At 42.5% G+C, this 27,587-nt stretch overlaps 1 protein-coding gene across 3 annotated transcripts in view; it reads right to left on the reverse strand.

Moving 5' to 3' along the window:
* ST3GAL1 (ST3 beta-galactoside alpha-2,3-sialyltransferase 1) overlaps positions 1 to 20,506 on the reverse strand; it is a 75,404-nt gene extending 54,898 nt beyond the window's left edge. The window contains exons 1-2 of one of the 3 annotated variants that reach the window (XM_068933368.1): positions 20,211 to 20,381; positions 782 to 861 (exon numbers count right to left, since the gene is read on the reverse strand). The gene's annotated coding sequence lies outside the window, so the exon portion shown is untranslated. Of the gene's footprint in view, positions 1 to 781; positions 862 to 20,210 lie in introns of all 3 variants that reach the window. The other 2 variants (XM_068933370.1, XM_068933367.1) reach the window with 2 other exon arrangements.
* Positions 20,507 to 27,587: the final 7,081 nt, after the last annotated feature.

Genomic DNA, 27,587 nt, shown 5'->3' on the forward strand with positions numbered 1-27,587 from the left:
TCCTAGGGCTCGTCCTGCCAGAGAAGAACAGAGGAGAGCCACGTTAGCAGCTCCGTCCTCTCTCCATCACTGCAGATCAACTACAGTATGAGGTCTTGTAACAGCCCTGAGTAGATAGAGTAATTGTAGTCCATACTGCATTTATTTTTCACATTAAGTCACTACTGAGTTGCCCAGGTGGCAGTAATTCCCCTGCACAGCAAGGTTTTTGCTTGAAGAGTTCACGCCTTTGGAGGTACACTGGGCTTGGCTGCTCTCCAAGCTATGATCCCACAGGACATGACTTTGCACTGGACTGATCCATTTTCATATCTTTCATGGCTCAAGGGTCATCTTGGTTGAATTTCACGCACAAGCAGCCAGGAGCATCCTATTTTGATACCCAGTCCGAGGATGCTCCTATCCACTTTGTCAAGAGGCACCCAGGGGCACCCAACCCTGCAGAAGGAGGTCTATTCTCACCATGCTGCCAGTCACTAGTCTGTCACCATGTCTACTATCTGTCAAAAGCTATTAATGAGCCACATTCCTTGTTCTTATGCTAGTATATTAAGGGTTACAGAAGTACAGCTTACAAAAGCACAACCATTTACTTAAGACTAACATATATTTAGAGCTCAGACACTGCAAATTGTCTGTCCACCAAAAGAATCATATTTTTATTTTATAGGTGTATTTATGGTCAAGTAGGCATTAAAATTAGCCAAATGCCATGTGGGTGGAAGGTATTTTCAGAAAGGGACTTGAATATTCTAGTTGTTGGTAAACAGAATCCTCCTACCTTGACTGCATTTAAGAGACGATTTAGTTGTCCAAATTATACCAGTCAGTCGGGTGAGGGGGCTCACACTTCCCAGGAGCCTTTTTGAGAAAAGAAGATAAAAGCATTCATTTGAGGGAAAGCTGAGTGTAGGATTTATCAAAGCCACAGCACGAGACTTCTTCAGGGTCAGCTTGCCCTCGCAGATGGAACATCTTGCTTACCAGAGACACCTACAGTTTTATTTCATTTCTATGTAACTATCTCCAAACACTTTCATTTTAATAATGTTTGTCTAGCAGAAAGCTGATCACACAGTGGCTTTCTGAGCAAGCCCTGAAATTCACTCTCTGAAGAATGGTAACCCTTAACAGGGACAGCAGCCTGCTCTCACAGGGTTCAGCTCCCTGATCCCAGGGCAGAGGTCCCTTGCATGCACATCTCCAAAGAGCTAAGGTGAGAAGACACTCCTGGAGGTGTCCTAGAATAAGGGATCATAATAAGATTTTTTTAATTGTACTGTCATCATATGTTCTCCTGACAAAGAAAAGGGAATTGGGAGAAACCCATTTCCCAAATGATACCAGTGCTGAACAAGACTGAAGTGCTTGTTACAAGGCAAATATAAAACCAAGTCTTGCCCATGAGAATCCACCAGAAGAGGCAGCCTGAAAGCTTCCTCCAATAGGGCAAGCTCTCTTCTCTCCATCCAGAACAGAATCTCTAGGAACATTATTCTGGAACAATTTAACATCTCATTGGTTGTGTTTGCACAGCGTGGGATATGGAGAATCCTTAAAGGGAAGGAAAAAAAAAAAAAAACAGCCAGCCATAGTGTTGCCGTTTTTGCTACTGGCATCCTCTTATTCTGCAAATTCAAAGGTTCCACACGTGTCTTTGTTCCTTTAAACTTCTGGTAGCTGTGACTTTGCCCTGGAATAAGCCATCTGCATTTCGGCTCTTCAGTAACAAATGTCTAAGGATTGTCAGTACTTCGGCATGCTGTGCAGACCCACCCATAGAAATTTCACATTCTTTCCTAAAAGGAAAAGCACCCTTCCAAAACATTTTAATGTGATAGCACAGTATATGATTAGCTGTTCTGTTATACCCTATCAATCCTCTCCATTAAGAAAAATAAAATAATAATTAAGAGCAGATTAGCTCCAAAGAACCAGGTCCAAAGAAGTGCAGACTTCCAATGTATAGCTGGCAAAACCACATCAGACAAAATGGAGATCCCAGTTGTTTAATGGCAGAGGTAGAAACAAACCCCTGTCTTCAAGCCAATGTTGTATCCAAGGTCTATCCCATTTCACTCAAAAAATAATTAGTGTTTCTACTTCCCTAATTTCTATAGATGGGACCCGTTCCAAGGCTAGAATCAGACTATCTCACAGACTTTTGTTAGAACAATAATAAAGTAAATGTTATCTTGTTTCTCTGGAATTGTAGGCCACCAGGGCTCAACTCATGATTATAAAATAGTCAAGAAGGAACTCAGAACAATATTGCTCTTGTCACAGAAACCAACCTTATCAAAGCAGTGACTGTATCAACACTGCAGGTACAAGGGATCAATTATTACCAGATTTTGTACAAAATGTAGTTAGCTGGCTAATGATACAGTTTTGTATGAGTAGAATGCATTGCGTATTCTATAAATAACAGATTTTGAGCAGCTGGAAGTGTTTTTTTTTTCTTTGATCAAGGGTGGGTAGATAGCTGGTGTGTGTATATACACACACCAACTCCTTACCTGCTCCAAGAGCTACCCTCTCTAGAGGAAATCTGTGTTCAGTTCGCCCAAATGTTTTATACAAGCCTGCATCTACTTTTGTTTTCCTCACACTGCAGAGAACCATAGAAGTGCTCCCATTTTTCTTGTTTTATTTTGTGACCTCACAGTGTAGAGCTTACTAGCTTTTATTATTCCCACATATGACTTCCCCTTCACCTTGTTATCCATTAAAGCACTGTCACTGGAGAGAAAAAAAAGAAGGAAGACAGTAATGACACAATACACAGTTTTAACCTGAAGTTCATTCCTCTTTGGCTATTGGAGGCTGCTTGAAGTATGAATTCAGTTCTGCTGTTTCAAAAAAAAAAAAAAATCCCCAATTACCCAAGTGACTCATCTCTCACAGAGATCATTGGCTTGTTCATCACATGCCTGGGCTCAGAGCACACAGATTTTCCATGCTTAGAGCAACACCACAATTTCCTCAGCTTCTCTGTGGGTCTGCCATGGATTGCATGGCTTTGGGGAAATCTCAATAAAGCCTTGAATACTTGAGAGCTAAAAATGGATAGTTCCCCTTTCAACCAGTTTTTCCTGTAGAGACTTGTTTAACTTCAAATACCGAAGCTTAGATTTTAAACCTGTGCTTAACACTGCAAATCTCTTTCACATGGTCATTAGCAATATTAAATCAAGGCAGAATCTGCCGTAAAATTTAATCTGGTACCACAAAAAAAGTGCCAGTATGTTTGTTAGAAGTTCTGAGAAGGGCTGGTACTCCAAACCAGTACATACCAGTGCTTGTCAAGTTCTGCTCATTATTTGCTTTGCAGCGACACAGGAAACAGTAACAGTATTTAATCTCTAAACAATCTTTCCTTTAGGGAACTGGAAACAATCTGCAGGACGTAGCAACTGAAACTTTTTCTCCATTAAATGTTTTATTAAAGTACTGCTCACTCAATAATAAGTTTTGGGAGGAAGAAAAAAAACACACAGAAAAAAAAAAAAAGAAGTGTTCTTATGTGAAGCCAGAAGTCCTGCAACTCTGTTCATATTTTGCTACAAACAGCTTGCTTGAGTTGCAGGAGATTTGGCTTTGTGTAAGAATGCTTCATAAAAAAGGAAAGCTGATTTTGAAGCACAAGGGGAAAATTAAGAGGAAAAAAATGTGCTAGATAAGATGGGCAGATGAGAAGTTAAAGGCTCAGACACCTTGATCTCTGCACATCAAATAGAATACATCTACTTACATGCAGACTGCACCCTGCACATAAAAGCATGCCCCGCTGCCACCAGGTGCCCAGATCCCCAACCTGAGATCAAAGTCCTCTAAAGGCTTTTCCTCCTTTCAGCTACTTCGAGGCACTCCTGCCTGTCAGCCTCATACAACTTAATACATCAGCTACAGGGCAGCACTTCAGATTTGAGGCTTAACACCACACTTCACTGATTGATTAGGCTTCAGCAAGACGACTTTGTAGTGATAATTTCCGAAAGAGGGAGGATTAATTTTTTGTGTGATGCCACAAATCAATCTCCCTTTTAGAGTAGTTAATTCCAGCAGGTAGGAGACTGGCAACACAGTAACTACTGCTTTAGGTATCCAGTAACAGCTGCTGCATTAGCTGGATGCTAGAGGTGCGGCATCCAGCATGTTTCTCACCGATGTACTTGGTGCCTGGAGAGAGGTCCTGCCATTAAGAGCCAACATCAGGCTTGAGATGGAGAAGTGGCAGAGAAGAACCATGGTTGGTGACAGCCACGTCCCAGCCTCTGTTAAGTCAGCAGAAACACCCATCTTGGCTGCAATGGCTCTTCTGCCTCTGGAAGTGTCCATGCTATGAGAACTGAAGTATCACGCTTTGGTGAATCCAAAATTCTTCTCTTTTCACACTTTTAACCCATAAGCATAAATGACGTGTGTGCAAGCTACACACATCATATATAATTCACATTTATGCCAGGAGCTCTTAAGACCGCACAGTAACCGCCTGCTAGTGAGTCACTATTATCTGCTTCTTTTACCCTGATAACTTCCATAAAAAAATCAAAGATGGATGGCTATGTGTGCAGTTCATAGTTACAACAGATGCAGAAGATTGCTAAAGAGCAGCCACGTTGCTCTTCCAGGCAGAAGAGTGTAAAGTTATGGCCATAACACATTTGGTGAAACCTGCAGAGGAATCAACTTCAGTAGTTGATTTGTGGAGGCTGGATATATTAAGAAACATGACTATTAAGCCAGGATCATCATTTGATCTTTCAAGAGTATCAAATTACTACTTCAGGCCAAACTGTACTCCCATTTTAGTTCATTTAAACCTGTGAAAGTGAACTGAATTACTTAAGACCTCCATCAATGTAATAAAGCTAGTCATTTTAGCATTGCAATATACAGGTATTCATTGCAGAAGCTGAACGACAGACTCGCTCCAGATGGCTTGCCTGTGCACCCATCCAAGGCACTTTACAAACTAGTCACCTGATCATATTCCTTCAATTAAAAATTACTCCTGCTTTTGGCATCCATTTTAGAAATGCCAGGAAACAAAATGTTTGACCACTAATATGTAGCTTCTTCTACATTACAGAAGTGTCAGCTCACCAATATTAAACAGTTCAGTAAAGCACTATAGTTTATATCTGGCACACAGTGTCTGGAAGGATGCACACCTCTGCATCTGCTGTAATAATAGCCTTAAGGAGACAAGCCAAGAGCATAGATGAATAGAAGAAAGTGTCTCGCAAATCTACAGCACTAATACAAACTAATTGGGAGAATTTTTAGATTATACCATTCAATTCAATCAAAATTCAGTCTCCAAAAGCAGCTTCCCTCCCCCCCTTTTGGGGGGGGGGGGACTGGTTTACACACATTGCTGCAGAGCAGATACCTCAGGAAGGGAAGAACTTTGTGGTTTACATCTCATACCAGCTGAACAGCATGAGGTTAACAAGGAGGTTTCATTTCACCATTAAATCATACACTTGCTTACACGGCCAGGTCACTTATTCTGACTTATATCAGCTGAATATAGAAAAAAAGAGGCTTGGACCTAAGATGGTGATGTTTTTGGAGAACAGAATACGATATGAAAAGTCCATCACCATTTTCTGGGATCCTTATGCAAGCTATGTACACAGAGCTTTCTGGGTTTGTATTCACATGCAAACTTAGTGCACTACTCACCAACTATTCCAGTTGGAATCAGTGATCACTGTTCTCCAGAAATACAACCATTAGTTCCTCCAGTAAGTGCCAACAAAGAGACAGCACTTACATTAGTCATGGATAACAAGTTGGAGACACTAGCAATAAAGTTAAAATTATGCCTTTGATGAAATAACAGACTTCCTTACTCATTGAAAAGAAAATTAATGATATTCTCCAGTCCTACAGCTACACTTGTCAAGTCTGATTCAATATATCTAGTGTTGCAGCCACACTTTCAGCCACACAAAGGTGGCTCCATAGTAGGAACAAATATTTGTATAGGACAACTGGATCAGCATAAGCAAAGTCTTCCAGCACTATGTCATCCTGACGAGTATCCCAGATTTCAGTGTTTTATCACTATGCTGAGTGAATTATGGGCTGTTGGTATCCCATAGTCCCTAAACACAGGACCCTCATGGTCATCTAAACAACTTTATATGGGCCCTGTCATTTCTTTTTGTGAATATGCCCTGCTAGTCTGCTGCAGACAGTCATTTACCATTTCTCAGCAAATATAGCAATTAGGAAATTTAATTCAATCACTTAGATCCCCCATTGCTTTCACTGGCAGGACATAATCCTGATTGTCCCATAACTCTGCAATAGTTTGAAACCTGGAGCATCTCAGATTGTCTCTTTACCATGACCGTTATTGAAAAACCAAAGTTAGCACCAGAATTCAAGAATAAAATGTTTAAAAATAAAATGGGAGTAAGATAGGCCATTGCATGAAGGCACCCATCTTGTCTCTTGACATTATATGGCTACATTTAGGTACTGCAATCACTGCAGCTGTCACTGAGGTAAGGCTGTGCTTTACAGCAAAGACAAATGCAACTTGCTCATTTGGAAGAATGCAAGCACATAAGGTATTGCTTCCTTTAGAAGAGGCCTCTGAAAAAGATGTACGCTGTATTCCTTAGGTCACAATATAGATGGGTATGATATAAACAGATCCTTTAAAATTAGCATGTAGGAAGTCAAAATGTAAACAAGCAGCATACCAGTTTGCTGTGACCAACTCCTTTACAGTCCCACTCTAAAGATGGACTGTATTTTCCCACCCTGCACATTTGCTTTTTGTACTTGTCTTGTGAGAACCGACTGAACTCATGCTGATAGAGATCAATTTTCCTCACAGCAGATAAACATACGATAGACTTTATTCCAGAAGCCCCAGTATTTCAAACTAACATCTTTACTCCATGCGAGGTTGCAGACCCTTTCTTACAGATGTCACTCATGATCAGAGACCTAGTGTACTAGCTTTTTTTGTTTCATTGCTAGGCACTAGAGTCACTACAGCCTGTTAAAGAGACCTGCCTAGCTGAACAGCTTCCAGAATTGCAATGAAGTAGTTACTTAATATCCTCAGATGAAAGGTACTACACAAATAAAGACTACTCTGTTTGCACCCGAGAGGGTCTTCTGATTACTATCTCTTATAGTCCGATAGACGTAAATGGATTCTAGCCTGAGTTTTTGCAATAGTTTCCTGGATAAAGAGTCTTCAGTTTAAAACAAGCCCTGCTATACAAGCTATAGTCCACTTACCTTGACAAATTAAAGCAATTAACCTGTGGGAAACCTAGCTTCTCTTATATTCTCAGGTCAGCTGCCTTGAGACAATGTCTAAAGTACAAATAAGTTTTTAGGATCAGATTCTGATTTCATTCAGCCTGGTGTAAATCAGGAATAATCTCTTTAAAGATTAGTAAAACCAAGATTGGATTCAGGCTCTTGGAATTAACCACAAATCATGTGCTTGCTGGACTTACTTTAATGCTAAGTAGAAAGAAATTCTGCTTCAGCACATCCCTCTTCCACTCTAAAATACTCTGAATAGAGGAATAAAAAAGTGCTATGATAATGCCCAAAAGATGACATTTGTTATTGCAAAATATTTTTGCCTATAAAATTATTCAATAAGGGTCATGATTAAAAGAAATTCTTTAAGTTACACAGGCAGAGGAAACTTGTTTTTGAGGATCCTTTCTGACCCCTGAACCATGAAATGAACTACAGTAAAAATCCTTTACAAAAAGCCCACACATTTAATTGCTTTGATTTACAGCATCTGTCTCTGGTTCCAGACATGTCTCAAACAAAAGCAGAAACAGAGTTTCTGCCAGATGCATGTAACATCCTTCAGAAGCATCTCAATCGAAGTCCAGCACCACTACCAACAAATGCAGTTTCATCTGAAAGTCACTCATGCCCTTCCCCCGCCACCTTCTCCTGTGAAAGTTCAGACAATGAAAAGACAAACATGCCAGTGAGCATCTTGCTTCTTTTTAGGAATGATCAAAAAAATCAAGTCATCATCTTCAGTGAAATTCTTAATTGCTGTGCAACTATATCAAAGGGATTCAAGTTTCAGTGGTCATTGTAATCTAGGTACATCTTTACTAATGGACTGCCTTTAGTGTGCAATCCTGGCTAAGATGAAAGTCTCCCATCTCTTGTGGGACTTATCTTGATCTAAATAGGGAGGGAACTGTGACATCACTTGATGAGAATGATGGTACAAGCCTATATAACTACTGTTCTCATTCGATGTGATATAGAGTAGATTAATCTCTGCCATGATGCTTACATCCTTTATGGTTCTCTAACAGTGAGAGCAGGTTGACTGAGGGACACCCTTAATTCTGGAAGCCAGTTGTGTTACTTCCCTGCACCTCCTTAAAAAACCAAAAACAATTCTTTAATCTTCAGCTCTCCCAAAATCCAAGTCTTTCTGTAGGTTCCTGCTACATGTCCTAAAGATCACTCATCAAGTTTGAAATATTTTACTGTTTATTATTCACAAGGAGGCCTTACCTGCTTCTAAAGTACAGGTGGTTTTTAGAAAAGAAAAAAAAAAAATCTTGCAACAATATATTGCAGCAACCTTGGACAAGCTGCTGAAATTGTTTAGGAGCTAGAAGTAGAATGCCAAGGGCTCACATCTGTGAAGGTTCCCTATGGGAAGGGGAGGAAATCTGAAGAGGTAACTTTTCAAAAAAGGATAATTTTTAACTTTGACTGGACTCTTGGACACTGATGGCAGATGGCTCTAAGAAAAACATTCTGCTATACAGAATGAAGAGTCCTGTTGGAATCAGGTAGGGAACCAATACCAACAGCCCTGTTCATACAGGTGCCATGTGTTTAAGAAATTACAAGAAGTCATAAGCTTGGTAAATCTCATTAAGAGGAGACCTTCAGCAATCAATTCTAACTCTTCCTCAGCCCTGCTGACTCAGAGGGAAGCAGGCTCTTCACCTGCTCTGCCTCCAGAAGATATTTCAGTCCTGCCTTCCAAAGAGTCTTCAGGTAATGAGCAGACCAAGCCCTAATGAGCTCATTAGATATGACAAGTCTATACTCCAGGTTACTGTGCATGACCCCATTCTCTTGGGGAAAGGTGAAGCCATCATGCAGCACTTATCACTGACAGAGAAGAGAACTGAAAATAAAACAAAATATAGCATTTGGTCCTAGCAGTAGAAACACCTTAATTTCCTAGGAAATTAGTACTGTTGTTGCCAGCCGAAGGGGCACTGCTGTGTAGCTGCCCAGGAGGAGCAACCAGTTCCAAAGACAGCATGGCATGGCAGCTGCAAGGGGGGGAACACAGGATTGATTTTGATAGCCAGGAGAGTTTAATATTCAGAAAAGTGTCAGAGGTGGAAATTCTTACTAGGGTGCTAAGAGATACACTTGTCAAATGAGACCCCAGTTAGATGCAAAAGTAAAGCATCCATGCTCTGACATATCCAAAAAGAGTTCCCTTTGTAGAGGTGAGGAAGTCAGAAGGGGATGCTTTTTAAAGACCAAGTCTCTCACCTATTTTTACCCTTAACTTGACTCTCAGATATTGACAGCAAAAGCTAACGTTTCACAGTTTAAGTGAAAAGTGTCAGCAGCATAGGAGCTGGCAGTACCAGTTTTGACAGCACAAAGTTTCACCCCATAGAACAGCTTTCTTGAAAAACCAATTGCTTTCTTCTGAGAACATGAAGAGTTACAGTCCATCCTGGTAATACAACACTCTGCAAATAGACTTTGGCCAAGCAAATCTATAATCTGCATAGGAGGTGTACGAAGTTCAAAGGGGGCCTCGGGATGGGTCTTGTGTTCTGCCTGCAGAGTGTTTCTCTGAAATGCTACTTGCTGAGAATACATACTGGTATCTTCTGCGCATCCATATCACACCCAGTATATTTCCAAGGAAGACTATTTTGTTGGCAGGCTATAGTCAGAATTAGGGCATTAATTGCCAGTCCAGAGATGTGTCAAAAACATGGTTAGTGGCTCTGAATATAATTTTAAGGAAGAGTTCTACCTTGGATAAATACAACTTTCTAAAATGAAGTGAAGTCAAGTCGTGGGCCGTTTTTTGTTTATTTTTTCTCTCCATAAAATACAGAGAACCCAGAGATTTGTGTGGTATACTAAAACAGGAAAGCTGACATTGAGAGAAGTTCTTTAAGAAATTCACATACATAAAGGAAAAAAACCAGGGATGTGTGGGTTCTCAATAGCTGGCCTAAAGAGGATCTAAGGATTGCTTTCAGTTACACTAATACTGTTCCCACAGGACAACTTTCATTTTTCCAAAAGAAAAACTTAAATAGGGCAAACATGGAACTTCTCAGGATTGTTGGTCAATTAGCACCATGACAATCCCAAAAGACACGACTTGGGTATTTTAAACCACAAGGACAAAAGGCTCCTATTGAAAGGAGAGGGGAAAAGCTCTTCTCTGAAGCAATAGAGGCTGTAACCTTGTTGAGCACTTTGGGCTTAGTTTAGTAATATTTTAGCTTTATGTAGCATTTTTCATCCACTGTTGTTACACCGACAGGTAAAGTGTATCCTCATTTTAAGCGAGTGGAAACAAAGGCACAAAAAACTAGCCACTTTCTTGCTTCCCCAGCAGGTGAGATGACAGCACAGGAAGAAATGAGAAGCCTGTTTTCCCTCACGCTACATGAAACAGACATCCCCTTCCAAAAGGATCTTGTATGGTAATTCTATCTATCCATACTTTCAGGTCTGAAGCTCCTTTCCCCCCCCCTCCCCCCCCTTCTAGAAAATCCCAAAATTAGTTGCAATTACTTACCAACTTAATCAATATTTATACCCAACTCAGTATTGACAGGAGAATCTTGCCTTGCAGAGAGGCAACTTAAACTGCTTTTTTTCATTGCTACCAGCAAATTTTTTATCTGGTTCTGCAATTAGTGTATCACATTTTCTAATAGCCAGCATCTCCCCATCTCCTGTTCCTTCAGTCTTTGGCCTCATGGCGATTTATGTAGTTGCTTGAGGCTCATTTCCATTTGAGGCACTGGCCATTTTACACGCCAGACTTGCAATGCTCTAAGAGAAGCCCAGGTAGATAGGCTGGACCACACAGTGCACAAATCAACATCTCATCTAGGCATTTACACTTAACCCATGTTAGCATAATGCAGCTGTCTGAATTGTGAGCATTATGTCAAATGAGAGCCACATTTGAAAGATAAGAAGTTAGTTTTGTTTGTAAACTTTCATGATTTAAGGACTAGGAAACATTAAAAATAGGTATCCCATCTCCATCACACTTATTTCCTGTAACTTGAGTGGAATTCCCACTTGTAAGAGACTTAAACCACTCAATTTTTCCTCAGTCTGTACTATGCATCACAGCTCTCCAGAATCCTTAAATATTTTTACTATGTACGCACCTTATAGGCAAATTAAACACTTCCATTTCTTAAGAAGGCCAGATAGCATCAACAGCACCTGGATATTGCACACAGCTCTGTATAATTAAGAGTCCCACCAACCCAATACAATGGCCTTAGGGAAAGTTGGTCTGGTAATCAGTATACTTTAATAGGCTTGCTTTATTAGGTTGCCTCAGAGCACACACACACACCTCACTGCCCTAGCAAGCTAATGAAGTGGCCATTTAAGATGGCAGGATGGTTATGCTCCAGCAGCCCAGCAGTTTTGTCATGCTGTCTGAGAAGTTATGTAGCTGCTATCTCACACACCGAGCTACCATGATACAGGCTTTTCCTCTACCATTTCTGGTCTGAAGTGTTTTTATTATACCAGCGTTCACATAAAATCTGCTGTGACAGTCATAGTGAGTTAGTGACACTATGTTGCTCTGCAACATCTCAACAAGTAGTCAAGCAACGAGCAGTACATCAACAGCTCTATGGAAAAGCATCAGATGGCATGACTCTTGTAGCACGCGTATCACTACAGTAGACAGAGCACAAACATAGGTGATTTTTGTTGTCCTAGCAGTGCTTTTGCACATCACCTGTAATTGCACTACTCAATGGAGTGGCAGACAGAATCACTAAAGCCAGTGTCACGTGTCCACAGAACTTCTGTCCATATGGCTGAGTATTTCCTTTGTTTCCCCAACTCAAAAGCTGTTAGTACAGAGGACAAGCATCCTACTTACTGGGATCTCAATGCATTTTATAGGCTGGAAACCAAGGTCAAACATTGTCATTTACACATGACTAAACTGGAGCATGGAGGCCAAGATGAAACAGGTCTCTGAGGTGACTCCAGGTTCTTGACCACAAGCACATTGTCCCTCTGTCACGCATTTGACCTCCAATGCAAAATTTAAATGCTTTTGGCTCTCCTAACCTCTGGGTTCACTCTGGCCTTGGCACATCTAGAGTAAAACACTGTAGAGGAAGAGTGTGGTAGGAAAGATGAAAATAGGTTGTGTTCCTCTGAAGGAGCAATTGTAGGAGCAGAATTGGTGAGAGGAAGAAACCATGGAAAAGGAGGAAAAAACACACAGAAGACTATCAAAGCAGTAGCACTGAAACCTATTTCAGTACATCCTCAGTAAGTAGTGGAGCATAAACTGGGGAAAACACAGCTTCTTTGAAGCTCTGAATCAGCATAGAGTGCTTCACACCTTTTTGTGTGGGTGTTTCCACAGAAACCCAGGCAGATTCAAAGGAACAGCTTTGACTTTGGCCCAGATAGACTATTGATCAGTAGGAGAGGGCAGGATGCCACGAGAGCCACGTTCCATCAGTTCCTGACTCTGTCCCAGAATTACTGCCATCTTTCACCAATGTACTTTTTGCAAGCAACCTCACTGGCCAAGTCTTGAATGAGGCAGTGCAGACCACTGACAAGGTGGACAACTACATGGCAGGAATACAGATGAAGCCAATACTCTGTGTGGTCACAGGACAAGCACAACGTAGTCTGAAGCTCTGCCAGGAAAAGGGGTGCCTGGTGTAACCACATTGCAACCAGAGTAACATAGGGGGAACCAAGGTAAGGTTTTTCCTCTTGAGCTAAGATCTTGAAGTGAAACTATTCTCTGGCCCCACAGCTGCATCCTCAGACCATGTGGTATCCATGAATCTGTAACCAGGTTTCCAGTTACACAGGTCACCTAGACCTTAGGAGCTTCTGGCAGCCCAGAAAAGAGCTGACTTTCATCATATTTTGTAAAGGGCCACCACACAAAACATCCCTTCTTGACTGATCCCTTCCTTCTTTGCACTGTAAGTGAAGACTTATATTTCTGCAAGATATTTTATAAGAATCAGTTTATATTTGAACTTTGTCTTACTGTAAAACAGAATTTTTTGCAAAGGGCCCATCTATTTAACTATTAACCTTTGATAAAGGCAAATGCAATTTTTCTCATGTTTTTGAGTTGCTACCATGGCATAATCTTCAGAGCATGTAAAGTTCTCCCACAGCTGCACTGCAAAGGTTATGGCATTTGCAGCTGCTCAATCATCCTAGCAGTGTACCTCCATCCTGCCTGCTAGCTTTAAATCTAGCTGCTTTACATTTCCATCACTGTTCCTGTTTGATCTGCTGGAGATTAGACAGCCAGCATTAACAAATGAAGTTTGAAGGTAGAGTTTTGTTAATGGGTAAAGGGCAACTTTTTTGTTTTAAAAAAACCACACAAATTTCAGGGTGAATTTGTAGGCTAGAATTAAGCCAGCTGCTTGAGAAGAGTAGCAGGTCTGCTTGTAAGGGAGAAGCCACAGAACACTTGACCATACAGTCACCACTTCTTAATATCAGTGAATTTTATCTGAAGGGAAAAAACAGAAGATATGAGAAGGGAAAAGAGAATCGGAAGGCAGATTTCTAGTTCTTCTAATTAATATTAGAGAAAGAAGCAGTAACGATCTTTCCTTATTCAAATTGCATAGAATTACCACTGAAGAGAAAAGCTGGGTGAGCTTTCTGAAGAATAGTAATTTCAGAAAAATATTTTCAGAGATAAGACAAAAACTCAGCTTCAGGTGCTATTTCAACCTTGCCAGTCAGTATTATCTGTGTCAATGCGGATCATGTCAAATTCTGAGGAATCCTCCTGACTTTAAGTTAATGTTTTTCTGCTCTTTCAAAACTACTAATTTTAATTCTATGTCAAAGTGTTCAAAACAGAGCCAAAAATCAACAAAATAGTAAGAATGTCTCATCCAATCAAAAACAAAATTCTCAGACATGTTTAATTAAGGTTTGCTTCTATTTGTCATAAACCAATTTTTCCTCACATTTGTCACCAAATCAAAAAAACAAGTCAGACCATGAGCACAAACTGATTTAGCAAGCTCTAGTAAGAGAGGGCATTGGATGAACAGAGTAATACCTTCAGCAGCTTGTATTCATATGAGCTGTAGCCTGTACACTTGCCCAAGAATGGATCATGTTAAAGGCACCACCGTATCTCCTTGGACTAAGGAAATTTAAGAAAATTTAAGACAGGCTTCCTCACCCTCTGCTCCACCCTGACAGCTCCTGATGCACTCTGGTGGCATAAGGAGATGCCTACTGCAAAGTCCTTCCAATCACAAGCATTGCACTCAAGCTGGAGATAAGAAACCTGATTTTTACCCAAAAAACCTGCAGGTGCTGTCTTGTACTTCCCAAGAAGGGTCATATGAGCTGATCTTGCAAATTTGATAGAATTAGATTTGAGTTGGTATAAAAGCATGATGAGTCAGCACACAGCATTTCAGATATGTAAGTCTAAGTCATTGATCAAAAGGGCCAACCTTCAGAAATTATTTAATGTCCTTTTGAAGGACAAACCTTTGTTTTGTACTAGAGCAATACAGCTAAAAACAAACCAAAAAACCTACTAATTTTTTAGAAAGTTACAACAACAATTAGCTAGTCCAGAGACTAACTTTTAAGCTTACACCAATTTAACACCTGGGGTTCACTGCTGATTTTTCCTTTGCAGAATGATCCTCCAAAGGGATGAATGGGGATTGCTCCTGCTTTGGGGAATTTTGGGGATACCTGGAATACATGTAGCCACCTCCATGTCAGCAGCAGGTGCCACAAAGGTGCTGAAGGCTGAAGTCAGGCATCGTGGACTCTGACTGAAGCCACTCCTTAACTCCAGTCCCTTGGGGCAGAGGGCTGGAGCTACGGAGAGCTAAGCCTGTATCAAAAACTCCTCAGAGAAAGGACTTTCTCCCCCACCTCCAAAAAAAAAAAAAAAAAAACAACACTTAAAAGCTACCAGATAAAACAAAGGCTCTATTGAAATTATGTCTTCAGAGCAAGAAAACTAATGTTTTAAATGTAGCTACTAAATGCATCATGTACCCATTTGTATTGTGCCTTATTTGCACTTTGCTATATACAGTGATCGCCAGTAGAAACAGCTGTCATTTTTATGATGGTACAGACTTCTTGCCTCCCTCCCCAGAAATAATATACTGAGTGTCTGCCCAAAGACTTTATCATCTAGCATGCAGGGTAAAAGCCTTATCCTCCCAATGAAGGGATATACATGTCGGAATGGATGAGGTAACTTAATTGAGAACACCTTAAAGTATAGAAGAGTCAAGAATGAATTACATCCCACTCTCCTCAAAATTGTATTGTAATAATTATTACAATTTTTACAACTTACTACTTTCCTAACCATCATGCACACCTCAGCACGCGTCTATCAATGCTCTTGGGAGTTTCTTAAGAGCAGCTCACAGCCTGAAGTCAGTCTTCTGCGCTTTATAGATATGCATGTTTTAAAATTGTTACGTGCAGGAGCTTTCAATAGCTTTAGAAGATACTTGCCATGAAGTGACTTGAACTTGCTGCTTACAAACTACAAGATGGGAAACTGATAGCACCACCAGGAAGGGGAGGCAGAGAAAGAATGGGAAAGACAAGCAGGAATGTGACTAATGGCACTTCGTCTGCGGCTACTGCTAATGGACATTTTGGTAGCCCAGTGACCTTATCATAGCGACAGATGAGTTACTTCTGCTGCACAGGCCAACAACCCCTCCCTAAAAGCTTGCTTCCTTAGTAGACAAAAATCACTTATAAAATGGATGTTATTGACAAAAGTTAATTGTCTATGCCCAGAAAGTATTCTATAGCTCTTGGGAGAGTGAATTCAGTTGCTAAATGGAGGTGTCAAATGCCACTGGAGATGTCTCAGGCAGCAGAGCCATCCTTACCAGGGTCCCAGACATGACACAAGGTATCAGAGACTTACATCCTTCTGGACCAACTCCAGAAGGTCAGGACAGTTAGCTCAGGGCAGTTCAAACAGCGCTAAATGACTATGGTTAGAAGAGGAAAAAATAGAAGTCAAGCCTTAGATGTCCTTCAGGCTCAGCGACGGATGCAGACCTGCTCTGGATAACCTGCAAAGGTTATCTCCCCATCTTGCCAGTGCGAGCAGACATACCACAGCAGCCAGGACTCGTGAGGCAGAAGGGAGGTACTGCCTTTTTTAATTAGCCTAAACCCAGGTTAATCTGTTTACTGAATGACGCAGAGGCGCTCAGACACTATGGCGATGAAAGCAATACAAACATGTGCAACAATAATTTGTCTGTCGGTCTGGATTGTTTGTCCCCTACAATGTTCTGAGGGCTATGACTAAAACAAGGAAGTTTCTCACTCACCGTTCTGAGATGCTAGCTAATGAGTACAGTCATCAGAAGGTTATTTTTAATTTCCATACCTCTGACTTACTCAGACTTTCACTTAGTTACCAGGCATAACACACATGTGACAGTCCAGCTCTTGACATATGTACTGAGGCCTAACTGCATCAGAGACGGGCAGAGGGGTCTCTTCAGCTCTTTGCCTTAGTAAGTGAAATGTATACCCAGCCTAAATCAATATCTCTCAGATGAGTCAAAAACATAGGTGATCTTCTTTTGCTTACCAGTTGCTTTCACCAGGCAGTTAGGAGTACTTAAAATAAGACGTTAGTGTGGGGTAGTGACTTACAGGAATGAGATCCACAGACTAAGCGGCAGTCTTAACCCACCTTCCTATAGTCTGTTTAACAGTAGATCAGAGGAGAGTTGCAAAATTAGTGGCATTTCTTTCAGAAAATGGTGCACTCGAGGGTAGCTCAAAGCACGGTTCTAAACACGTTTTTGCCTCACTTTGATGACCACAGAGGCAGCGGTTTCTGTGCGTGACACCAAACTAAGGCTCCAGCTCTGCCTTCCCCTTCCAGCCTGGTCCTGCAGGTAAAAGCGTCACAGCAGACTTGAATGCAGCACAAGCTTTAGAGTAAAGATTTTTATAGTAATCCTTAGAGTGATGTTTAGTACAACTCTAACTTAACCAACACTGAAAGTCATACTGCAGTTTTCGTTAGACTATCTTCAATCAGGGGCAGGCTATTAACAGAGATTCTTCTACTGAAGTGTTCCTAGACACAAACAAATAGCTCCCGAAAACTCCAGGTGACAGTCATGTCCTGTGCCAGCATCATATTGCCTTTGAAATAAAAGGCAAAATAGCCTGAAAGGGAAAGGCAAGGACAAGAAGGAAGGAATTTCTTACTTAGATTCATCTGTCCTACAGAGGAACGCTGTTTTGGATTAGACACCAGAGGCCCCCTGCTCCCTTTTGTACAGGCTAAAGATACATAAAATTAAGTTTGTTACAAGGAAGAAAAACAGTTTAAGAAACTATGTAGCATCTGACAGTATTAAAACAAGACAAATACATCCTTATTCAGAGCTCCCTCAGCAATAGACCATTGTCATAAAAAGCTCCACCAGGTGGTGGGATTAACAGCACTTCGAATTTGCTATTGAGCTGGATTTACTTTTTTTCTTTGCTTTTAAAAGCACATCTCTGCTTCACCACACTTCTGAAAACACTTATTGGAATATAATATCTAAAAGATAGTTCTAATAAAAACATATTACTACTATCATTTAACACCCGCATTTACAACACACTCGGGATAAGAAATACTGTTATAACCTGGAATATAGAATCTCCATTTGCATAACTCTAATTTTGCCCTCAAATTACTCCCCATTTTACATCAATAGAAAAGCAAATTCAGAGACATAGATACAAAGGCTCATACAAAACAATATTTCGTTTTTTGAAGTTACCTTTGCCAGCTGAGAAGCCAGCATCCCCATTATTAGTATCGTCAACTTAAAAACTGAAAGCAAGGCTGCAAGTTCCTTTCTGGTTGGGATGTGCAAAAAATCCATACAAACAGGGCAAATTGCTGTCTCAACTGCACAACCCAACTGTGCACAAAGCAAGGAAGCCAAAAGCATAGCAAATTGGATTCTTCTCTCCTTTTGCTCTTTCAGAGCGCTCTTGCAAGCTGCTAGCAGAAAATAAGCGTATAGCAGGTAGAAGTGTGCTTTAAAAATCCAGTGGTATCTTTAAAGGTGGTTTGGCAGGGCTGTAGGCTGCTTCGGCTTTACTAAGGCAAAGGATTTTAAATCTGCAAAAGCGTTACCTTACAGCAGCACCGAAACAGAGCAAATGAAGTGAGAAACCAGCGGGGGGACAGAACACCAAGTTCACCATAGACCTACATAGAGCTTTTGCCGTTTCCAGGATCATGAAATAAACAAATCCACCATTTTTATTCGCATTCACTCCAAGTCCCTGCTTCACCCACCCCGGTTTTAAAATGTGTTCAAGCACATGAAAAGCATGAAGATATCAAACAAGCGCAGGAAGGATGTGGAACAAAGCTACACTTTGCTTTTCAGCTAAGCGCCAGGCAGTTCTCCAGACTAGACGAGAGGACCTGGGGGCCAACCTCAGCTCTAACAGTCCCACCGAGGCATTATAAATACCAGAGCCCAGTAGGCTTTGGATTAAGCTCTATAAATCGAAGAGGGTGAAGGGATGGGCTCCAGAAGGCACCAGCTGGCAAAGGTAATACGGGACAGTAGCTCTATCGAGCCAAATATTTCAAAGTAGCTGCTTAGGACAGAGCCACCCCTCCGGCCATAACCGTGTAAATAATATACAGGAGGAGCACGCTGCTGATCAAGTATGGTCTCAGCTGCCAATAGGCAGGAAGTCTACAGTTTAAGTGCCATTTTTTTCACTTTAATTTATGTCATTGACTAACATCAACCTAAGTGAACTCAGGAGGACAAGGATCAAAGTAAAATATGGACTTTTGCCCCCCTTGAATTTCCTGTCTCTCTTCCATACTGCAATTTAATTTCCTTCTCAAAGAGAATTTTCAGAGCTTATGAAAATTGACCCAAAAGATTACAAGAGCTTCCAGTCTCTCTCAAAGAACGATAATTAGGGAGGTTTTTGCCTTTAACATGTGTGCCCAGCAGGCAAATATATAATTCAGACTTACAATTGTATGTCTCCAATACACTGAAATAACTCATTCATGTAAATCCCACCTTTTCTTTACACAGAGTTGCAAGATCCTGTGCATCCAGAACTACTAAACATGCATCAAGGCATTTTTCCATCCATTTGTTCTCATTCACACCAAGACCACAATCAGTCACAGTACGGAGCAGGGATGCATGTTTACCGTTGAGATAGGTGTGTCAAGTGCAATTAAAAGAAACACCTAACCACCAAACTGCTCTCCTCCAACAACTGTGATTTATAGTTCACTCTGCAAGCAGGTACTTAAGGCAGATCACCAGCTTTTTGCTCTAAGGGAGTAACACTAGCTTTATTGCACAGGCTGCCTGAGGGAGTTTGGGGGGGAAAAAAAAAAAAAAAAAAGAGGTCCGGCTGCAGGACGAGCCGGGCTGGCCCCTGGGGCACAGGGGGGCTCCCGCTGCTCTCCGCCGGCTCCATCCTGCGCGCGTCGCCGCGGCCAGCCTGCGGGGGGCGTCCTGCGGCCACCGCCGCCCCCCCCCCCCCGAGTGCACGGCGCTGTACAGGTACCCCCCCGCCAGCGCACCGATGCGATCCCCGCTGCCGGGGCAAAGCCTGCCCCGCTCCGCAGCGCCGGGGGGACATCAGCCGCGGCCACCATCTGCTCGCTCCGCCAGCGTTTTGGGTGGGGGGGTGGGGCGCGAGAATAATAGGGGAAAAAAACCAAAAAAACTTCAGAGCCGAGTGAAGGGCAGGATCCCACCGCGGCTTCGCGGCGTGTAAAGCGGCGCAGGCGGGGGAAAGTTGCCCTCACGGGGAACGAGGAGGAGGAGGAGGAGGAGGAGGAAGGCGGCGGGGCGCGGATCCGGCGCCGCGGTACTCACGGCAGGGCGCGGGGGGGGGTCCGGCGGGGCGCGGAGCCCCATGGCTCGGGCACGGCGGGCGGGCGAGCGCGGCGGCGGTGGCAGCGCCTTCCCCCGCGGTCAACGCTGCTACTGCCGGCAGCCGCGGAACCTCTCCGGATACCCCGTCCCTCCCCGGCCCGGGCTTCCTGCGGACCTAATATAGCTCCCCCGGCCACGTGGACGGCGACGGGGGCCCTCGGCCCCTCCTCGGAGCCGGACAGGGCAAGGCGGAGCCGGGGCCGCCCCCGCCGAGCTGCGCGCCCGCGGGGGGCTGCGCGCCCGCCCCGCCCCGGGCTGCCCACGCACCGGCGCTGCCGTGCAGTGCTCCGCTGTGAACGGCGGAGCTGGGTGGGTGAGTGGGTGGGTATCATCACCCAAGACTGCCTGCCGCCCTCCCTCTTCTTTCCTCCTCCCCTACCCCACCCGGCGGCGCGAAACTAAGTATATCTTCAAATTGTGCTATGCGGATGATGCGGTGATCACAGGAGCGAAGAGTGAAAATAATTAAAAAAAATTTTTTTTTTTTTTTGTAATCACGGTTTCTCAGGAAAGAAACGATATTTTGCGTTACTAATGATAAAACCAGCAGGCAGTAAATTATATCACCTTCCAGTCCAGCGTCAGGTATTTTTAAGATGACTATAAAATGCTGTGGAATAAAAAAGAATACAGCATCGTTAAAGAATTCCCCCAGACAGGAACATACAACTGATAAAGTGACTGCTAAAACTATTTAACAACATAATACTGTTTTGTTTTTTTTTTTGTAGTGTTGACATGTGAAGATGGAAACCAAGACGAGAAGTGAGGAGGTTATACCACCTCCAAACAAGGAAATGGTCTATCTGGTCCTGTTTTCCAGTTTCCCATAGTAGCCAGTGTATCATGTGTGGTGAATACACACCGTACATGCTCCTTAACCCTGAAAAACATGCTGCTTAACTCTGGATAGCTAGTGCGTAACTGACTTTGCGAAGGAGACGAGTTTATAGGTTATTAGAAACTACCGATACTGTTTTGTTGCACCCACCACTATATACCGCCAGCGGAAACTGTTACACGCCACGTAGGAGCAGTAAGTCATCAGTCTAAGAGCCTGATGAGTTACATTAGTAAAAGTGTAAGTGTGAATTTAAGCTGATGTTACATATGTGTAACGTGCTATGTAGGTATTCACATTCTGGTATAAACATCTGTGACAGACACAACGTTTTGCTTTGGAGCATGAGCCCATGCAAAACTGGAAGGGACTTCCTCCAGCACCAGATCCTGCCTCTGGATACTGCAGACAGAGCAATATAGTATTATTTCCTTCATAAACAGGGTTTGGAAGGGGCGTCATCTAAGCCAAGGAGGGGGAAAAAAGGCTATTCTTATTTTACAAGGAGTGTATCAATACAAGGGATTTATCAGGTATAAAGATCTCTGTGGAAAACAGTTTATTGGGCAGATCCTACTGCTTTTTCTCAGAAGAATCAGTTACTGGCCACTTCGAAGGAGATGAGGTACGGCCCTAACGCAACTCAGGACTGATCCTCTGTGACAATTTCTGCGATCCTTTGGACTCGTTACTCTCACACCTTTAGACAAATTAGCTGAATGTGCTGTTTCTGATGATTGTAGGTGAGTGGTTAGGTGAGTGGGTCTGTTCATGAAGAAATCACTGGAGAATGTCTCACCAGCAAGAATGGGCTTGGCTGTACAACCTGGCACGGCTGCGGTCCCATCCTAGTTCATCTTCCGAGGGGGGAACAGACCGTTAAGGAATGATGCTTTTGAAGGGATGGAGGGAATGAGAAGGTGATGCAATCTCCAAAGGACAGCCACAGTGTTCGGGGAAAGGAAGTGTGGGCACCCTGCATTTCTCCACCTGTTGTACTACACCTGGTCTGTCTATGAATCTAACAGGCAAAGAGTATGATTCTAATCAGCAGATCTGTCCCGATAATATAGTGTCTAAACTTTTATCAATATGTCTTCAGGCTGTATCAAGGACAGCAACTTGCAACCAGAAGTGTCCTAATTAGCCTTAATCAAGATGACTGAAGAAAGGGAGCAGGAGGTAATAAGAAGTTGTTCTCAGCGTTAGCAGTCCTAGCACCCCGCAACACTTCTCTAGAGCAGCCGAAGATGCACCATCCTTGAGCAACCAACCCAGCCTCGTTTACCCGTTGGAAGGGGAGATGTGGAAGAGAGCTTTCTAGCAGCTAATACGAGTGGGAGAAAATCTCATTTCTGTACGTCAAGGCAGTGGAGGTAAGTGCTCGCTCCGGGACTGCCTCGGGGGTGCCCAACACAGCGATAGAAGTAACAGGTAGGATGTGGAGAAGTGCCTGGGTTCCCCTCGAGGACTAACAGGGCAGAGGGAGGGCCGAGCTGGCCACAGAGGGCATGACTAAATGTTCCTCCCGACTAGGCAAGTGTGGGGCCTATTTCTCTTGTATCAGCTTTATGCTCAGGTGACTCCTTTGGATGCTCTTAGCTTCACTGATGCACCCTAATGAGTGTGAAAGTAGGAAGTGCGCGCTGATAAAACCATTGTAATTAATTCAGGATACAACTCGGAAGATCAGATTCTGTCCCCTTTATACTGTAGCGTTTCCCTAGTAGGTGCCATTTAGATGTTTTTGGGAAAGAATCCAGGATTTGTTTCACATACAGCATTTCCTCAACAGCTCAGTGAATATGAGATATTTTAAACTAACCATGCAAATCTTACTTGTCTTCTTCTGTGGAGAAACAACATTTAGTCTGAACTCTGGGTCAGGGTTTTCAGCCACTGGTGGAGGGGATAGCGATGCTGACACCAAAGGAGCTATATCAGTTTTCACCAAGTGGGGATCCAGCCCTTTATTCATATTTTAAAATTCAGAAACTGTGTCTAGGTAAAGCATTTTTCTCTATAAATTTAAGTAGCCACTCTTTTATTTTATAGCTGTTCCCTCAGCGGCAGGATTGTTTCTCAGCAGTCAATGCTTAAAGGCCCTTCAAGGCTGAAGGAATTAAAAATGAATAATTTAAAGCTGGTCTATGATGCAGAATTTTTAACATATGTTTTACAGGCCATGTAGAACACTCTTTTTTTGTCTTGTCAGTACATATTTTACAAACATGCTGTGCTGGAACCCAAACGCTTTTTTATTTAAGACGCAGATTTGAGTCCTCCTATGCCTTGACACAGTGAAGCGCTGGAGTCTACGAGCAGCAACAGGGAAATCATTATCGCTGGCACCGATCGGAGGAGAGGAGGGATGGAGCAATTACACCTCTCTTCCTCCTTACACATGCCGGTGAACCAGGTGTGGGCAGCACTGCGGCTGTCTCCCTTCAAAGACCCACATCCCAAGGCAGGGGCAAAGGAGCTGTAGTTTCTTTAATCCTGATCTGCCTCATGATGACCCACCACAGGAGCTATGGGGAGCAGGAGGCATGAGACCTCACTTGGCTGGGGTATTTTTTGCCATACTCCTCTTAACTTCCTAAATAATGTAACTTAGTCACTCTCGGCAGTTTTAGAAGGCAATGCTAATTGCTGTTAAATAACCGATAATTCACATTTTATGGATTTCTTTTTTTTTGTTTGGTTCCCTCCCTAACTCCTTGCTACAGCCATGGTAGGAGGCACCTACTTTGTGGACCCTGAAAATCAGCCCTGTTTTCAGCTTTATGGCGTGCTTTCCACTCTGTTCCTTGTGTTGCCTGGATTGTCCAGCTCTTCATTTATATTTTACAGTTATTCTAGCATTGCAATTAAAAAGAAATTATCTTGATGATTTTAAAAGCTCTCCGAGGCCAAAAAAACAATCTGAAGGATTTCAGCAAGATGTAAGGTTAGCTCCCACATTGGGAGAGTGTGGATTGGGGCTTTTATTTGTGCTCTCCTCATTTATTCCCTCTTCAGTAGGTAATCTACCATCTTTGAAACGAGTCGATTGCCATTGTGTCGAGGCCAAGAAGAAGAAGTTAAAATAGACCATCAGCATTTGGCGTGCGCACAGTTGCCAAGAAGCTATTTCTTCTTGCTTGGGGAAATTGTCAGTGAGAAATGGCTGGCTTGCTCTGAAAAATTCGGGATGAAGCTAAGGGCTACCAACAGGGGGAAAGAAGAGCAGATACGGTAGAGTACGTGCCCAGTAACATGCCCCTTCACCAGCTCCCCTATTTCCTCCAAAGGAGCCCATCCTTTGCGTGGAAACATTGTTGAATAATTACCGTCACAGCTATGTAGTGGTAGCGATTGGCAACCCTGCCACAAAGGTAGCAATTATGACCCCTGCACAGCACCAAACTCCTTGCAGGTGGATCCCTTCTACAAGGCTATTACGAAGCTGTTTTCTGGATAATTGTATATATTCTCGTGTCAGCTAATGGTACGTGTTTATTACCTACTGCACAAATACAGACCTGTTGACTGGCGTGGCTAGCTGTGATTAAGGACACCTGACAAAACTTTTTAACCTTGAGATGAGGAACACTGACAATAACCAAATTCCAAGCAGTTTGTCTACTGTTATATGCGTACCTTATCTCTGCTGTTGGTTACATTTGGCTGAGTAAGAGGCACTGCCCTCGCTTTATGCGAATTGCTACAGCCAGCATAATAAACACATTATGGAAACAGGAATTTGGACTTTATAATAGCTGTGATCTAGCCGATGGTGATTTGCTATGGCATAGCGGATGGACTGATTGAGCTTGGTCGCTCCAGCCTTCTTGGCTGTTGTTTCTGTGGGATATGCTTAGCAGACAGCACAGCAGTTTTTCTGTTGTATCTCGTTACGTGGCCCACCCAACAGCAAGTCATTCCCCCGGATCCAAAGCCTGCTGAAGGCAACTGAAGTGAGCTCAAAGATTTACCTGGGCTTTTAGGGCAGGTCCACAGCCTCCACGCTTCATAGAATTGGGCTGGTGGGGCAGTAAAAGAACAGCAGAAAGAAACCGAAGGCACATCAAGGCACACACAACATACCTTGGTGGTTGCTCTTAGGAGGTGAATGAGCATGGCAGGTGCTGGTGCACGGCTGGTGCTCTTGACGCCTGCAAGTGGGACCACATCCAGGAGCTTCAGCGTCGGAGCAGGATTTCATTCCCGGCTAAACCGTAACAGTGGCATTTTTTGACCTTCTTAATTTCTCTAGAGCTGTTTATGTCAGTACTTTGTCCTTTGCAGGTGAAGCTGTTGTGTGGCACAGCCTGCTCTCCATAAACAAAAGCCGGAAAACTTTCAGTATCATGGCACATAAAAATAGACAGTAAACACCAAAAGCTTGATTTGCAGAAAGATTCAGCAACTCTGGAGCTCAAACCAAGCCCTCAGCAAACTCACATAAAAAGAATTGGAACTGTGAAATATTGCTTTGCTTTTATACTCTTAGATAAACGAAATCTTCTCTATAAGGACAATATAAAGCCTGAGAGGAATAAACACGAGAGAAGAATAAAGCGCTGAGGATATTAAAATAGATAAAACTGTGATATGTCTGTCAAGATATAGGAAGTAAAATTTGTGTAGAAACATTCATCGGAAATCAATAATTCACTACAAAACAAACAAACAGCATAAGCACATAAAAAGAGGATGACGATAAGTAAGTATATGGCAAAGAGGGACAGACATACACTTTTGAGTGTTTTATACACATATAACACGAGTAATTTCCTCTACATAAATAACCCTTTCTGGCAGGTCACGCATCACGTGCAGAAGGTCACAGCAGTAAAATCTGCCCGATTTACATTTGTGCATCTTGATCCCACAGTGCCTTGAGTGCCATCAGTTCCCAGCCATTTCGGCTGAAAATCTTCAGCTTTTCCTCAGCAAAGCCTTAAAGACATGGAGGTTATGGTGATGCAAAGTTACTAGCATCATTTCATTTTATTTCATTTCAGCTGTCCTCCAGGATAGTCAGGAATAAATGCGAAGGTGGGATTAGACTCAGGCTCGGAAAATAAACACTGTTGATTAGATTGAAGTGTCTATTAGGCTTGCTTTTGAGACTCCAACCTGCAAAAAGAATGGCAAGCAAAGCCTGTTAAAAAAACATTTTGACAAGAATGCATTTTTTCTGTGGCTGCAACAAAACAAATACAGTAACGGAGAAGAACCTTTTCAAAGTCAGGCTTATGTGCTCGTCTGATCAGCAGCAGCTAACCATTTCATCTCTCCTGAACGTCACATAAGCACACAAGCTGTGCCGCCGTGCCGTTAGAGAGAGAAACGTTTTTCCTCAAAGGATACTGCACATGTACCCAGGGCCGTACATACTGTATTAAGTTAAACACACTAACAAAACAAAACACTAATTGTATGTGGCAGTCATCCCCTTGGAAAATGATGAGAAAAACAATGAGCCACACCTGGCAGATGTTGGTCACTTTGCTTAATTTCCTACTGAAAAGTTTTCGTGTTCAATGGTGGGAAAGCATGCAATAAGGTGCCTAGGGTAGAAAAGATTCCTTTTGCTAGGTATAGGGGGGGGAATACTCAATATTAGCATTGCACAGTCCCTTTCAGCATGTCTGACTAGCTGGGATAAATGGTGTGGACAGAATCTCTCCAGGGAGGGACGGTGAGCTGGAGGTCTGCTGCTAACACGCAGGTTGGGGCTGGATATGAAACTGAGTATCTGAGCTGTTACTAGGGAGGGGGGAAAAAAAAAAAGGCCCAAAATTGTAATGTTCTGGAAGACTTAAACTTCCCAGATCTAGACTGCAAAATATTTCAGCCTCGTTGTTTCTTTATGCAAAGGCTAGCAGAATTCTTCACTAAATCAACACTAAAGCAGCACTAATTCAACACTAAAGCCATTTTAGATCTGTTATCAACAAACTGACCATCAGAGAAATGCTTGTCATCAGAGATGGCTTTGGAGTAACGGATTGTGACTTGCTTCCGCTTAAGTTACATGGCAAGATAAACAAAAAAGACTGTAACTACAGTTCCCCAAACTCATAAGGGCAAACTCAGGAAAACTAAGAAACTGCTTTAATGATAACAGCTGGATAAAAGAGTTCAAAGACTTGAAGATGATCTTTCCATAAACCAAATGGCTGCTGAACCCAGAATGTAGCCTGCCAAAGTAGCAAACAAGTGATTTAGAAAACCGGGGGACAGTTAATCGGACCTTAATACAGTGTGATATCTTACAACAAATTCAGAAGGAAAAAAATTAATTTAAGTGCTGGAGATAAATAGAAAATGGAATAAGATGCAACCTGTGTTTACAGGTGAGAGATTAAACAAGATTCATTTGTAAATTTATCTGAGATAAGAACTGATTCTCTAAGAAAAGATAGTGTGATACATTGTATTTGCCCGGTCTTTGATGAAGCACGTTAAGTGGTGCTACTTCAGAA

Source organism: Struthio camelus, chromosome 2 (assembly GCF_040807025.1).
Source record: "Struthio camelus isolate bStrCam1 chromosome 2, bStrCam1.hap1, whole genome shotgun sequence".
Classification (NCBI taxonomy): domain Eukaryota; kingdom Metazoa; phylum Chordata; class Aves; order Struthioniformes; family Struthionidae; genus Struthio; species Struthio camelus.